At 36.0% G+C, this 14,769-nt stretch overlaps 1 protein-coding gene across 9 annotated transcripts in view; it reads right to left on the reverse strand.

Moving 5' to 3' along the window:
• Positions 1-14,769, reverse strand: part of SYTL5 (synaptotagmin like 5) — a 138,214-nt gene that overhangs the window by 80,081 nt on the left and 43,364 nt on the right. The window lies entirely within an intron of this gene.

Below are 14,769 nucleotides of genomic sequence, written 5' to 3' on the forward strand. Positions count from 1 at the left end.
AAAACTGTACAAAATAAGAAAGTGACTAATTTTCAAAGTTATATTTCAGTATTTTAAGAACAGGCTTTATTGAACAATTTAATTTTTATGACTTTTGTTTATAAGGTTTTTGCTAAAGGTTTCTTACTCAAGATCATTCCTAAAAGTGTGGCCCTTGCACCACAAATGCTATTTGCGCTTTTTTTTGCACAAATTCACCTGATTTTATGCAATGTGCATGGAGTGTCACGAATCGGGGGCTTAGTCCTGTTTATACCACTCGGCGGTACCATATCACCATACATCTCCCTCCTGGTCGAATGCAGCATTCTACCATGGGACAAGCGTGCCTTCTGTCTGCAGTACCGGAGGCTGCCATCTTGGGTGAGACATTTGCTAAACATCCTGCTGAGTATGAACACCTGATCTCATCCACCAGTTTCCTCTGCAGACTATAAGACTCTCCTCCTATACTCAACTAATTGCCAGTGCAACACTTTCCTAGTTCCAGATTACTACAGTTGATGTTTGTTTGCTGCTTCATTCTGTCTGCTGTATACAGATTTCAACCATTTACCCTCTGAGTGAATTCCGTGTCATCCTGTTGCTGTGATATGGATTTCAACCATTTACCCTCTGAGTGAGTTGAGTTTCATACGGTTTGCTGTTATATGGATTTCAAACTTTTAACCCTTTGTTTGATTTTGGCTTCATTCTGCCTGCAGAAATACAGACTTTGGCTATTTATTAATTCTATTTGCTCGTGTACAGATTCCAATTGTTACCTTCTGTGTGGATCCGCCTCTCAACATTCTATTCCTGTCTCTCCTACTGGCTATCTAGGGTAGTAGGTTGTTGTCATCCACTTTCTGGAGCCATCTTTGTGTCTCGGGGTACCAACTTCCAGTTCCAGGCCTAACCCAGGTTCTGAGTTGTCTAGGGCCAGTTCCAGGCTTATTCTGTTCAGGAAGTTGCCACCCCTGTATATTCTCTGCTGAGTTCTGAGTCTTCCCAGTTACAGTTGTGGTACTATATTTGTCTGAGTTTCTGAGTTCTTGGAGGTACTGAGTCTCTGGCTGTGTGTTTAGGTCCTCTTTGTTCCCACGTCCAGGTTCCAGTCAATCAGGTCTAGATTCCAGTCATTTATTTCAGTACAGAGTCCAGTCCAGCATTTCTCCTCCTAACATCCAGTATACGGGACTAGAGCAAGCTCTACGAGCATTCATCCAGCCTCCCAGTTTCCACTACATTCCTGTTACAGCTAGTCTCAAAGGTCCCGAGATGGATCCAAGAAACCCTATTGCTGTGACATAGAGTTTGCATGTAAAAATGTTGTTCTTGTTCTGATTAGAGCACTTGCGTACTTCATTTTATTCGCACATGCAAACATTAGATCTATTTCAACTTTCCAGTACTCCCCTCCGATGTATCCCGGATGGGAGGTGAATTGACAGTGCATAGGAGGATGGTACACCGCAAATTGCGTCATCATGGCCCCATGCCGCCCACATCATAGTAAAGTGGGCAGGAGAATTGCCTGCTCTCCTGGGAGTCAGAGAGATCTACACGGCATTCAGGAGTCTTTCGAACATTTCGGGAGAATGGGCAAGTATGGTTTGTTATTAGAGATATTTAAATAATATTCAAAGGGTGAAGCAGGCCATTCACCCACATTCTGCATGGGTGGGGTCCTCAATGATTTATTTCGCTTAACTTTATGTTGAAATAGTGTGATTGTGTTATTTTGTAGCAGAGGCAGGGACCAAATTACATGATTAGTGCTGCCCTGCCTCCCTCCACTCTAGTATCTCACCACCTCCTTGAGAGGCTATACCTAAAGTTGGCAAGTAAGTACAAATGTAATACCAGGATGAACTTTCCAGTCAGACCAGATAGATTTTACTCCCTGACAACTAGTTAGGTAGACTTGCGCAAGACACAAAGACACAAAGCACTTCTTGCCCTCATGAACGAGCCAAAAAGTATATTTAGCTCTAAAACATTTTTTTTTGGGTTATGTTGTCCTTCAAAAATAAAATAGAACATACTTGACCTCTTTGCCCATCAGTGTGTTCAGTCTGAAAGAAAATTGTATTTTTAGGGTTAGATTATTTCAGGCCATTGTTTCTTTGATGAATCATAGACAGAAAAAAAAAAAAAGCCTTCCAGCACTAATTACCTCAATAACCGTCATACTGCTTAAACTCATATTTTCTCCTAACTACTGAGCCACCAGCATTGCACAATTTAACATGAAGGAACAAACATTAGCGAGAAAAAGGGTAATTTAACAGAAATATGACAAGCTGTTACTTCTCATTATTGTCTCTTTCTGCATTGTATTAGCCATATGTACTTATTCACTTTCAAAAACATGAATGTTACTATCACTAAAGAAATATACATATATTTTGCAAGATAGACGTGCTAAAAAAATTAATAAAGTTTTGCCTTTTCCATGGCCGCGAACATGTTCATGGTATAATTGCCAATTGACCCCAATTCACATTAGTGGTTTGAATATTTAAGGTTTGTGTTCAATGTTAGCATCAAATTAACATAAAATAATTTTTCTTTAAACATTATTTAAAAATTATTTCTTAAACTTTTTTTATTCACACTTTTATCACTACTGTGCTCAAACTTATCAATTAAAAACAGTTAGCATGTATCAATTTAAGCTTGCACATAGGCGAACCAGCGTAATAATGTGTGAACCTGATCAAACATAATCAAACGTGTTTGACTTTCTCCAATTTTTTTTTTGTTAAATTGAGATATTATGTTTAGAATTGTACCAATCCAACGAACCAGGTTAATAAAAAATATGCAGTTGGTTCGGGCATCTCTACTACCAGAAATATGGCAAACGTCCTTAATTACTAATCTGCCAACCAAACCACTGAGGCATAAACTACATCTATTGGTTATCTTTCTGCCAGGAAACATCACAGGAAAAACAGTGATACGGTCAGTAAACCTTTTCATCTCAGAGTACAATGCAATCCAAAACTGGTTAACATTTCCTGTTTGAAAAACATAAGGTTTATTATTCATTTCCTGTCGAGAGACATAAAAATGCTAAAACAAATACCTTATCAAAACAGAACAGGTTCCATGGAAAAAGCCTAATTTTAATTAACTGAGGTTTACTTTTACAAATATCTCAAAATTCAGAAAATTGTAAATTCACATTTGTGAATATAAAAAAAGAAGTGCCATATGTATGTCTAATTCATCTTTATTGATAAAAGACGGGAGCTGCCATATCTATTTCTCTGTTAAGGTAAAATGAAATAGTATTTCCACTTCAAGAGTGCCCCAGTAGTAGCAGAAATAGAATTCTTCTGGGAATTTACCATGTAATAAGATTTGAATAAAATAAAATAACCTCAGTCTACAGGAACTGCAATATAAAACATATACCAATGTCAAAGTAATTAAAAACCTCATACAATTTCCTTTTAAACAGTAAGCTATCTGATAACAGCTATAAAAGAAGAACTCCACACAAACATTTTTTTGGTTGGATCTCACTAAGGTATAAGTTCTACTTACATTTGTTGTGGTGTTCCCTGATCTGACTTGTCCTTCCAAAAGCTGAAATGTTCTAGCACTGCTTTCCTCTCTCATCCCTTGTAGGTTTCAAGTTTTGTGGAAGGTACTCTTCTGTGAACCTCCCATCCACAACATAACTGTGTGTTTGAAACAAGCCAGTCGTAGGGGTCTATTTACTACCAGTTGGGGATATGGGAGATATTTTTTATTGACACATATTGCAGAGATAATCTTCCTATTTACTAATACATTTTAGCTAGGGCAGTTGAACCGTAGTCAGCTCCCCAGTGATATTGGGTGGCAGAGTAAGACTGATCCTAATGCTCCACCAGACCAGTGTTAGATCCTATGCACATGCATGAACTTGGCTTGGCTTCCAGTTCCACTTTCGATAAAAATTAAAAATATGGTAAAAATATAAACAAAAAATATTAAGGGAAAAAAAAAATATTTAAGAAAGTTAAATTAAGAAAAATAATGCTTTTTGTAGCATTATTTTTTTTCGGAGCTCTGCCTATCGCCATCCTGAGAAGTGATAGGAGGAGAGTGAGGGGCTTTGCATCGGAAACGCTTCACGATAAGCCAGCGGGGATAGTCTTCACCAGTCCAGTGGCAAGGTTAATTTAGTGAGAAGCCCTAAACTTGTTAGGGGTTTGATCTCTATGATAAATAGACCGCATTGTTGTTGTGTAGACAGAGCTCAAAGGGACGTCCCAAAGCCCCTCTGCTCACTACATTATGTGTCATGTGACTGTGATTGCCTTGGTAGTCGCATAACACTGTGGAAACTGTAGAATTCTAAATCATTAATAGTAGTCTGAAGAAACAAACCAAAGAAGAAAGTATATTAATATGATTCTTCTTATAGCCTGGCATACACACTTCATTTTATTCATGCTGCTTTAACCAAAAATAAATTACTTAAATATTTTTTGATGATACTTCCGATACTGTTATGGCCACCAGTGCAGCCGACAATCAGCCTCAGAAGGCTGCTAATTAATTACTAGCTAGAACTGGCATAGGTAATAACATAAACCAGAAAGCATGTATAAAAATATAAATGAACCAGTTTAAATCATATGAGAGCTCCCCCTGGAGTTGGAGGATGTCCCTACACCCTCCTACATCTATGTCACAAGGATAATCCCAAAGAATAATAACAGAGCATAGAAACTAGAGAACACGCCCGGATGCTAGATCACGCCAGGATACGGCGTACCGCCGCGGCTGATGACAGATACTTTAACACTATTACTGTGACCTTATGTCTAGCACATGCACATTCCGTTTATATGTGCAACAAGTGTACAGAAGAGTCATAAAAACTCAGGAAGCTAACAAACGGGTGTGATATGCGTTGCCTATGCTGGTAAATCCGACACTGAGGACACCTACAAAAAAAAAAAAACGATTTGAGAAGACAAGAATATACACAGACTTACCTGATCAGCGACTGTCCAGATATCCGATCGTAGCAGGACACTGACAGCAGCTTCTTCCGAATGCACAGTTGTCCGGCAGTAGTGCCTTATGTCAGTGCTCCCTCAATTAATTTTTATTTAAAGCGGCAATGTCGGGACCACGCAGGTTAACTGTTAAGAGAGGGGTAACCTCACTAAACCCTAATGTGAAATTGACAATAGTATTTGACCTCCAAAATTCTCTCTGGTAATATGCAGAATTGTATTCTGAATTGAATACTGTATATGCTTTTAAGTCAGGAAATGAACAAATATGGCATTGACAAAATTAGCCACACCCTGAACATAATGTTTGACTGCACAGCCTGGTCAAAATAATTGCAATAAACCCCTTTGTAGGGAAGAGAGCTCAGTCAGAGGCAGTATAATGATTTACCTCAGAAGATAACTGTATGATAGAGAGGTGCAGTCAGTCAGGGAAAAGAGATTGGGAGAAGTCACCCCTGAAGAGGAGGGGTGAGCTATGGCTGAAAGTGCACCAGAGACAGGGCCAGAGCCAAGTGGACCCTCTGGTCACTTATGCCCACACCCAAGAGCTAGCCAGGGCAAAGAAGAAGAGGACAGGTGAGGAAGGTGCATTACTTACTTATCCACCGCAAGACACTACACAATGACATTAAATGTCAACAATTTTCTGCAAGTGGTGCATTATTAGAAAAAGCTTTTAAGGGTGACAATATTTTTGGCACATTGCTTAGCAATATATTTTCAGGCACTGGGGTGTATACAAATGTAGTGCCTGAGTGGGTGTGAAGGAACAATCCTCCCTCCTGTGTAATGACCCCCTGAGAAAACAATACACCAAGAGAGCATCACATACACAGGGATGCTAAGGACACTGTGAGGGCAGGATGGTTTAAAAGCTTAGAAACTGCCCTCCACAGGTCTCTTCCAGCTGGTCATCATATAGGCAGCAAGTATTGTCCCCTCTTTCCTCTTCTTCTTCCTTCCTATTCCCCTACCCTCTCTCGAACTATATGCTATATGGAGGACAGTGTGAGACTATAGGCTGATACTGAGGATGCAGTGTGCTAGGGAGACTATAGGTATTTTTTATTTCAATTGGATCCTTGCTTGTGTGCTGAGGAGATGTGAGCAGCAGTGGAAGCCTTAATTGATGTTGCCAATTAACTCCTAGTGAACATAGACATTCTTAATTCTACATTCTCCATCGTAGTCTTGAGAACTCAAATGCCCAAGGATTGCCCATATATGCTACCTCAACCAATTGTATGTTATGTGCATTATAATACAACCTATTTTTTCCCTCTGTTAAAAGGTCTGCTTTGTCTTCAGAGTGCAGATTTTTCAGAACTGAAAAACTTGAAGACAATATTATCACAGTGCAAGCATTTGTTTTTGTTAAGTAAACTTTTTATACTTTTTCTAAAGTTCCTTCATGTACTTATTGCTTAATCAAAATTGGAGGCAAACTTCATGAAATAAGAATTTATTTCTTGGCTTTGCAATACTTGGTGGAAAGAAAATGATGTCCTGTTCGTAAAAGAAGGTAAGAAATATTACTCTTTTGCAAAAAGTGCACACAAAGATTGCATGGCCAGGCTATGAAATGTGCTTTGTTTTTTCTACTGAAATCTGTGTTGCAATAATATGAACGTTTATTTTATTATTGTTTTTTGTTTATAGCAATTGTTCCACAATTTAAAAGTCAGGGTTTAAAGTGTTACATATTTTTGTCTGCCACTTTGCTACATAGTACATCATATATATTTCTGTAATTGGAGTGTAGGTAATATAAATAATATTTGCCTGAGTTCAGGGGAAGCTGCTTTGTGAACTGCTTATCGGAATATATATGAGTGGTGTGATAAGTGTTGACAAGTTAAGACATAAAATAAAGAGAAATAAATCTACACAGTCACTGAATACAGTGTTGAGATCGAGGCTCTCTTCCCAGAAGTGGGGCCTAAGTGAACTTTCTGGATAGTGGAACTGAGTGGCCACTATGGATTGCCAAATGCAAAATGCATTCTAATTGAAAATAAATATTTAATTTTTATTTAATTTTCTCGTGGGTTAAATTCTCAGTTAGTTATGGGAAATATATTGTCCATAGGTTTAGATAGAAAAAAAAGTAGTCTCGAGATGGGACTGCTAATATATGTCTGTAGAACTGCAGGGCTACAAAAATGTGTTTTGAGTGATTTGTGCAAGGCTGTATCAATATGACTAATCATTGTAATAAGCAGTTTCCAAGTGCAGGGTCCTTTAATAAAAATAGTTTGGATAACATGCAAACAGAAATTGAAGAATTGAAAGATCAGAAAACAAAGTTACTTATGAAGTATTGGTTGGCATTGTGGAGGGCTGCGGCTGAGGACTGGAAGCGATTAGGAGCTTTAAAAAGGGGTTCACAGTCACCTAAATCTGATCTAGGTGATTCTGAAAAACAGTTATGTCTGAAAAGACACATGATAAAAATAAATAAAATAGTTGGAGGATTATTCCAGTACAATAAGAGATTCAGATTACTTACAGAAAATCAAATGGTAGTAATTTAGTTTTTTTTAGATGCAAATACTTGAATAAAGAGTGTCTGCAGTAAACGGTAGATGGTGCATGTGCTGTCTTAATAGATCAGAAACAGTTAACTTTAATTTTAATCCAAAAACAGATTTGTTAGGCTGTGAGAAATTTATTAGGGGTATTGGAAATTAACATATCTGAGGGACTAAAGGTTGTTCCATTTTGTGATAATTCTGCCCTTGCGAATAATAAATGCTGTGCATGTTGTAAATCAGACTAATATTTAATATCATTGCGCAGCTGAGGGCGTTTTTTTTCTGTTTATTATCATTATTTTTTTCCTCCTGTGAGTTGATTAGTAAAAACTTTTCATGATTAAGCTAAAGAACAGTAAATCTACTACGGATGATTATGCAAAGATTAAGGTTAAAATATCACATTAAACGGGTATATATGTATTGATAAACAGGCTTCAAATTGCAAGAGTGCAGGTTTAAGACTATTGGGGATTAATCATGATGTTAATATTAGTATAAAAAGGAATATTTGAAGATCAGATTATTTGTTGTTCAATTAAAATCTTTAGAAAAGCAGATCATTAATGGCCAATAATTTAAAGTACTCAGTTTGATTGTGAACCACACCTAAAAATAGTCGGTCCCTATTTTACATGTTGACGAGAATTATTCCTATTATTATTTTTATTTTATTTTTTAGGAGGGGGAGAAACAGACCCATTCCACCAAGGTCTTTCATTTCCAATGGAAGGTCCTTTGTGTCTTCAAATTACAACTAGCAGAGAGAGAAGGGCCATGGACTTATTCTGTATATGCACTTGCCACTAAATAAATCACAAATGTGCAGGAGACTATCAAAGGCCTATTATTTCTTAGAGTGCCAAATTAGAAGCAATTGTTAATTCCTTGTCAACCTGTTTAAGAGTAGTTGCAACTGTAGCATTATTCATGGAAAAAGCAAAATATCTAGTACTATGAATTAACCCTGTTGTAAACTGTATTCTGTTAGGCTCTTGATGAATTTCGCACAAACACAACATCTCTTTGATACCAAATTTATAAATTAGAAATTAGTTCTTATGGCTTACCTTCATCTTACCATTTGTTGGTGTACAATCTTTAATACTGCTATGTTCTTACTTAGTGTGTGCATAAGCATGTATAAGGGGTGGAGGTTTAACAGGAGAATACTGACAGGTATATGGTGCCAGCTAAAGTAATGCCCTTTCATGACTGTCGGGAATTTTTTGACAACAACCTTTACTGCTAGATCTTACATTATGGATGCACACTTAGTAGAAGCAAATTTATTTTTTATACAGATGGTAGTTATTGATAGAATGAGATTGGTGAGTTATGTATAAGATATGCAAGTAGAGTTTACAACAGAGTGTGACTTCGCACAAGGTAAAAGAGTAACATCTACACAGCTAGTAGGTATGTATTCATCATCATCATCATCACCATTTATTTATATAGCGCCACTAATTCCGCAGCGCTGTACAGAGAACTCACTCACATCAGTCCCTGCCCCATTGATGCTTACAGTCTAAATTCCCTATTCGGTGCATTGTGGTGGTTTAGAGATTTTCTAACTGCAGTGGGTACTCCGATAGCACACTTTCAATATCTAAAGAAGTTATTGATGCTATTCAGATGTCACTGCAAGTAGCAGTGATTAAGTGTTAAGATCACACAAGTAATACTGATCCAATTGCATTGGGTAATAAAAGGGAAGTTGAAGTTGCAATAGGTGTAGTAAGAACTCTGTTACTAATTAAAATTTCTACACAGGACATACATTTAATGTTTCAGAAATTAATCAGAATGTAAAAGTTTTGTTACCCATAGGAAATGGCCCTCTGGAAGTTGAAGAGATGTGTACAAGATACCAATGGTATGTGGAGAGATCAGTGGCCCCAAAGGCTTACCTACCAGCACTAGCAGAAGCAGCCTATGGTCTAACTCATTTAGGCAAGTATGGGATGTGTGAACTTGTTGGGGCTACTGCTGTGTGTCTGGCTTCTCTTCTTATGTAGGTAAAAAGGCTGGTTCATGCTTTATTTGCTTGAGGAAGAAACCAGGTAAAGCCATATCTGTAGAACCATCACATATCCCTCCTGCAGAGGCCTATTCTGGGTAATATAAATTGACTTCATCCAAATGCCAAAATGTGTAAACTACAGCATGTACAAATGTTTGTAGACATGTTTTCTAGTGGAATAGAAGTGTAATTCAAGTGCAAGCTGTACTGCAGTATTTACAGCAAAGAAGTTACATGAATTTGTGTATACATATGGTATATCATAAATGAATGAGAATGACAGAGGTTCACAATTGACTGTGTAATTTTTTTTTCAGACAATGTGTATTTTACTAAGAATAAAAAAAAAGTTACTGAAACGATTTCATGGTATAATCAAAAATAAGCTGAGTAAAGTGATGAAGAATACAGGGATGTTTCGTTAGAGGCTTTATCTCTAATATTGTATAGTATCAGAAGCACTCCCAGATTTACATTCAATCTTTCACTAAATGAGATTTGTTCGGAAAACAACCAAATATTATCAGCCCACAAGAGATTTTTAAAATGCATTCAGGATGTAACTGTTAAGTACCTGATTGATAGGAATAAGCAGTTACAAAAGCAACAAGAGGCTTTGAAGCTGATTGTACTACAAATGCCTATTGAGAAATGTCAGAATATACAGCCAGGAAAATATGTTATGGTTAGAAATTTTTAATGTTCTAGTTGTTTGACAGATCGATGAGTATGACCACAGCATCGAAAGTTGCCGAAAGAGATACTTGGATTCACATATCCCACTGCAAGAAGGTAGTCGATCAGACAGTGGCCTGGAAAGACGCAGAGACTAATAAAGTTTTGGAATCAGATATAATTTGTTCCAGGACTGTGGTTCTGGAAGAAGAATCTGACCATAAGCCAAAGAAAAATATCTTTATTACTGTTGTCATCACTATAGACATGACTTGTTCTTTGATTGTCATACCTTATATTATTTATCATGGACATTTCCTATATGAGGACCTGATGGTAAGCTCTGGTAGTGGTTCTGAGAAAATAGGGGCATATAGTTGTAAACATGGAAAACCAGAACTGTCTTCATCATTCATTTTACGGACAACTAATAACACATACAATAATGAAACATACAATGGTGGAGTTAAATGGCAAGTAATTGGAGATGAACGTGAAGATTGTGATGAGTAACTGCCAACTGAAATGTGTATGTGTCAATATTGTAATAACCCTCCTGAAGATGTGTAAAATAGTTTGATAGGATGAGCAATTAAGCAAACTAATTGTTGGATATTTACACATACACTATGTAGACACCAAAATGTTGAATTGTTGCCAGAATCTTTAAATTTTACAGATTTGCTTAGTTCGATAGAGGGAAGACCAGTTGCTGGGAAATATAATGAAACATGACTTCTTTACTTAAAATTGTTGCCATGTTTATTGACTGAAAGTGTTATATGTATAAATTTTACAGGTACACAAGACGTTAAAACCTGGGATTGCAACCGCTTTTAATAGACCTATAGAGGAGAGAAGTGAACATTTAAGTAAAATTGGGAAACGTCCTGTATTTAAAAATCCAAAATTTAGATATGTTGGAGATCTTTGTGAACAGTAGAATCAAAATATTGTAATATAACTTTACAAGATGGTGACTGTAAAGAGCAATTAGAGAATAATAAGTAAGGAAAGTTTATAGATATTCTCTGCACAGAAATATTACATGTAGCAATGCCATAAATTGCACCAGATAATATATTACATATGTGAAAGTAAGATATATGAGTTTACCACTGAATTAAGGTGGAATATTTTATCTAGGTAGGGTGATTCCAGGTGTCAATGTATTAACACAGAATGATTTTAAAGAAATTGTACAGCAAAAGTATTCAAATCGATAATTCAAAACAAAAAAGAAAAAAGTGATGAAGAGTGGAAAGAAACCAATATCACAACTAATCAGTGAAGCAACTGCTGTACAAGTATTGATTGCATTAGAATTTTTAGGTACTGCACGTAGAGATATGAATTGGTTTTATATGCAAGGTTTAGCTACATTGATAGATAAAATAACTAATGTGTATGATGAAACTTTCTGTTATGTTGTAAAAAGAGTTTAAAGTTTTTAAATCAGAATTAATACAAGATTGTTCTTTAACTATCCTACTGAACAAACAGGAGGTTATTGTGTAACATTACAGATGAAGTATGGAACATAAAGTTATCTGGCAAATGACACAGATAATCTAGAAAAGATAATTGATAATTATATGGATGAAGTAGTGAAAATGAAGAAAGATTTTGCAATGATACATTATCTGCAGGAGATATATGGTTTTCATAGAGATAAAAAATTGGTTTTCAAGTTTTAGTACATGGTTTGAATCATTGTTGCGTTCATTGGAAGATTTATTTTCTTTAGATTAGGGGGTAAATGTATTAAGCATCGGTTTTTGCAAGTCGCCAGATATCGGTGACTTTGCAGGGGAAATTTAAAGGGGCAATGGCTTTCGAGGCAAAACTTGCTTTGAAAACCATTGCCTCTTCAAATTTCCCCTGCAAAGTCGCTGATATCCGGCGACTTGCAGAAACTGATGCTTAATACACTTACCCCTGTGAATATTATTGATCTATTTTGTATTAAAATGTATACCAGTACTGTTGAAATTTTGTAAGAAAACATTGAGCAGAGAAATTTAAAGAGTTAGTAATACTGGGGAAGAAATAATAGAACTGTATAACTAAATAAAGACTCTTACAATATAGTGTGGTAGTTATGTAACTATCAAATGGAGGAATTTTCAAAGTTATTTTTGGGTGAAGACAATATAGTAGCATGAAATATATTACAGTGTTTTATATTAGTTTAATTGTATCTTTTTTTGATGTGGTATTTTTTATGTCAATTGGATTCTTGCATGTGAGCTGAGGAGAGGGATGTGAGCAGCAGTGGAAGATTTAATTTGAAGAACAAATGTTGCCAATTAACTCCTGGTGAACAAAGACAGTCTTCATTCCTGAGAACTGAAATGACCAAGGAATGCCCAGATATGCTACCTCAACGAATTGTAATATGGCATGTACATTGTAATATAAACTTTTTTTTCCCCTCTGCTCTCTGAAGACAAAGCAGACCTTTTAACATAGTTTTTAGAATTGAAAAACTTGATGAAAATTTTATCACAGCACAAGCGTTTGTTTTGTTAAATAACCTTTAAACTTTTTTAAAGTTCCTTGGTACAGAAATTTACTTATTGCTTTATCATAAAACATATGGAGTTTGCATATAGTTGTATATAGATCGCATAGGACAATTATGCATGTGTACATGGATCATAAGGGACAATTGTGAGTGCGCATATGATACATATAGGATAACTGTGAATGTGCTACTGTACATATAGTTATACAGGGGAACAGTGGGCTGGTATTTTATACTGTGTGGAATAGGAGTTGTAGAGCAGAGCAAAACAGGACTTGTAGTGTTGTGCGGAATAGGAGTTGTATACTGACAGCAGTAATATGTATTGAGCAACTGCTAACATGCAAATTGAAATGGCAGCCAGAATACCCACATATGTACACATACACATGGAGAAGTCAATGTACCTACACAGAGTTATTGTATAATGTATGCTGTTATTTGTTCAGTGCGTGAGAATAGGCATGGCTTATATGCATAAGTGTGAAAAGCATGTGGGCAATTAACAAAACTATCCAGGAACAGCATAGGGAAATCGCATTTGTATAATATAATATGTATATCTCTCTATCACCCTTTTAGAGTGGGCTTCGTAGCTGTGTGACTATTGTCACATTGCATATACAATGTATGAATATAGGCAACGGTAATACAGTGCTTCAAAGAGAACTTTATCCAGCCTGTCATGTGGTGTATTCCAACATTTACATTTGTTCCAGCTCTACTTGATATGATTCTACTTGTAATGTCTTGTGCTCTTCTGGTTAGTAAAAGGAGAATGATAATGATCAGAATGAACAAAACAATATTTAATTAAGAGTATGAAAAGGTTAAATGTGCAGGATAAAAGGGTATGCTGCACAATATGATGAAAAAGAAGGGCACATCAAATAGCACATTGTCATGTGTTTCTAAATAAATGCATTCCAAGGTTAATTTGTAAATACAGTAATTGTATACAATTTAAATGCTTTAGCTTTAACTGGCTAGATGCATCTTGGTGGAACAAAGTTAACATTATTAAAAGAGCATACATATTAGTTACTAACATTCCATATGTGTGGCACATTTTTACAGGGAAATAAGAATTTGCTAATTCAACCAGATCTCCTCACAGTTTAATTAGCCAATAAGGGTTATAAATGATTGATGTACATATGCATGTTTGTTCCTGGTTTTGCAAACCTGCAAAACACACCTTGATAGACTTTTAGATACAAATGAACATAGATCATAAATACCCAAACTTCCCGTAAACCACAAATCGCAAAAATTCACTAAAAACACAGGACAATGTCTTATTTGTCTTGTTAAACTATATATTGCATATATGTTTGCTGTCCAGATATCCTTATACAAAACTATAACAATTTGTCACTGTAAGAAAGTAACAGCAGTTTTATCTATAATAAAATAAATATGACACAGTTTATATTACAACTATGCATAGGCCAAAATATGTATATATATAGTTAGGAGCAAGTCAAGCTAAAGGGTGCACATTTCTACCTCGACAAACCAAACTGATTTTGCATGTTGCTAGAATACATCCCTCCCCCCCACTCCACCCTCAAAACTCTAAGGACCAGAGTTATTAAGGAGAGCAAGGCATAAAAAAGTAGTAGCTTTGCACTTGGGCAAAAACATGTTGCATTGGAGGGGGACATAAATTTAAAATGTGGGGACAGATTTATAGTTGGGTTAGGGCATGTCCTAGATCATTTTTAAATTTCAGTGTAAAAATAAAGCTATCAATTATTTGTGTTCTAGAAGAAGAAACAACCAGTATTTAACTAATATACAAAATAATAAACTAATTTGCACCTTTTGCATTCCAACATGGTTTGTCCCAGATAATATTTACTCCTTTTTTGCCTTACTTTCCTTAATGATTCAGGCCCTATACCTGTCTGCAAATTTATCCAACCCCCATCCCCTGTAGATCAATGTGGTTTTATAGAATTAAATTGCAAAACTGACCATCCAGCTGAATTTATG

This window comes from Mixophyes fleayi, chromosome 2, assembly GCF_038048845.1.
Source record: "Mixophyes fleayi isolate aMixFle1 chromosome 2, aMixFle1.hap1, whole genome shotgun sequence".
In the NCBI taxonomy this organism is placed as follows: domain Eukaryota; kingdom Metazoa; phylum Chordata; class Amphibia; order Anura; family Limnodynastidae; genus Mixophyes; species Mixophyes fleayi.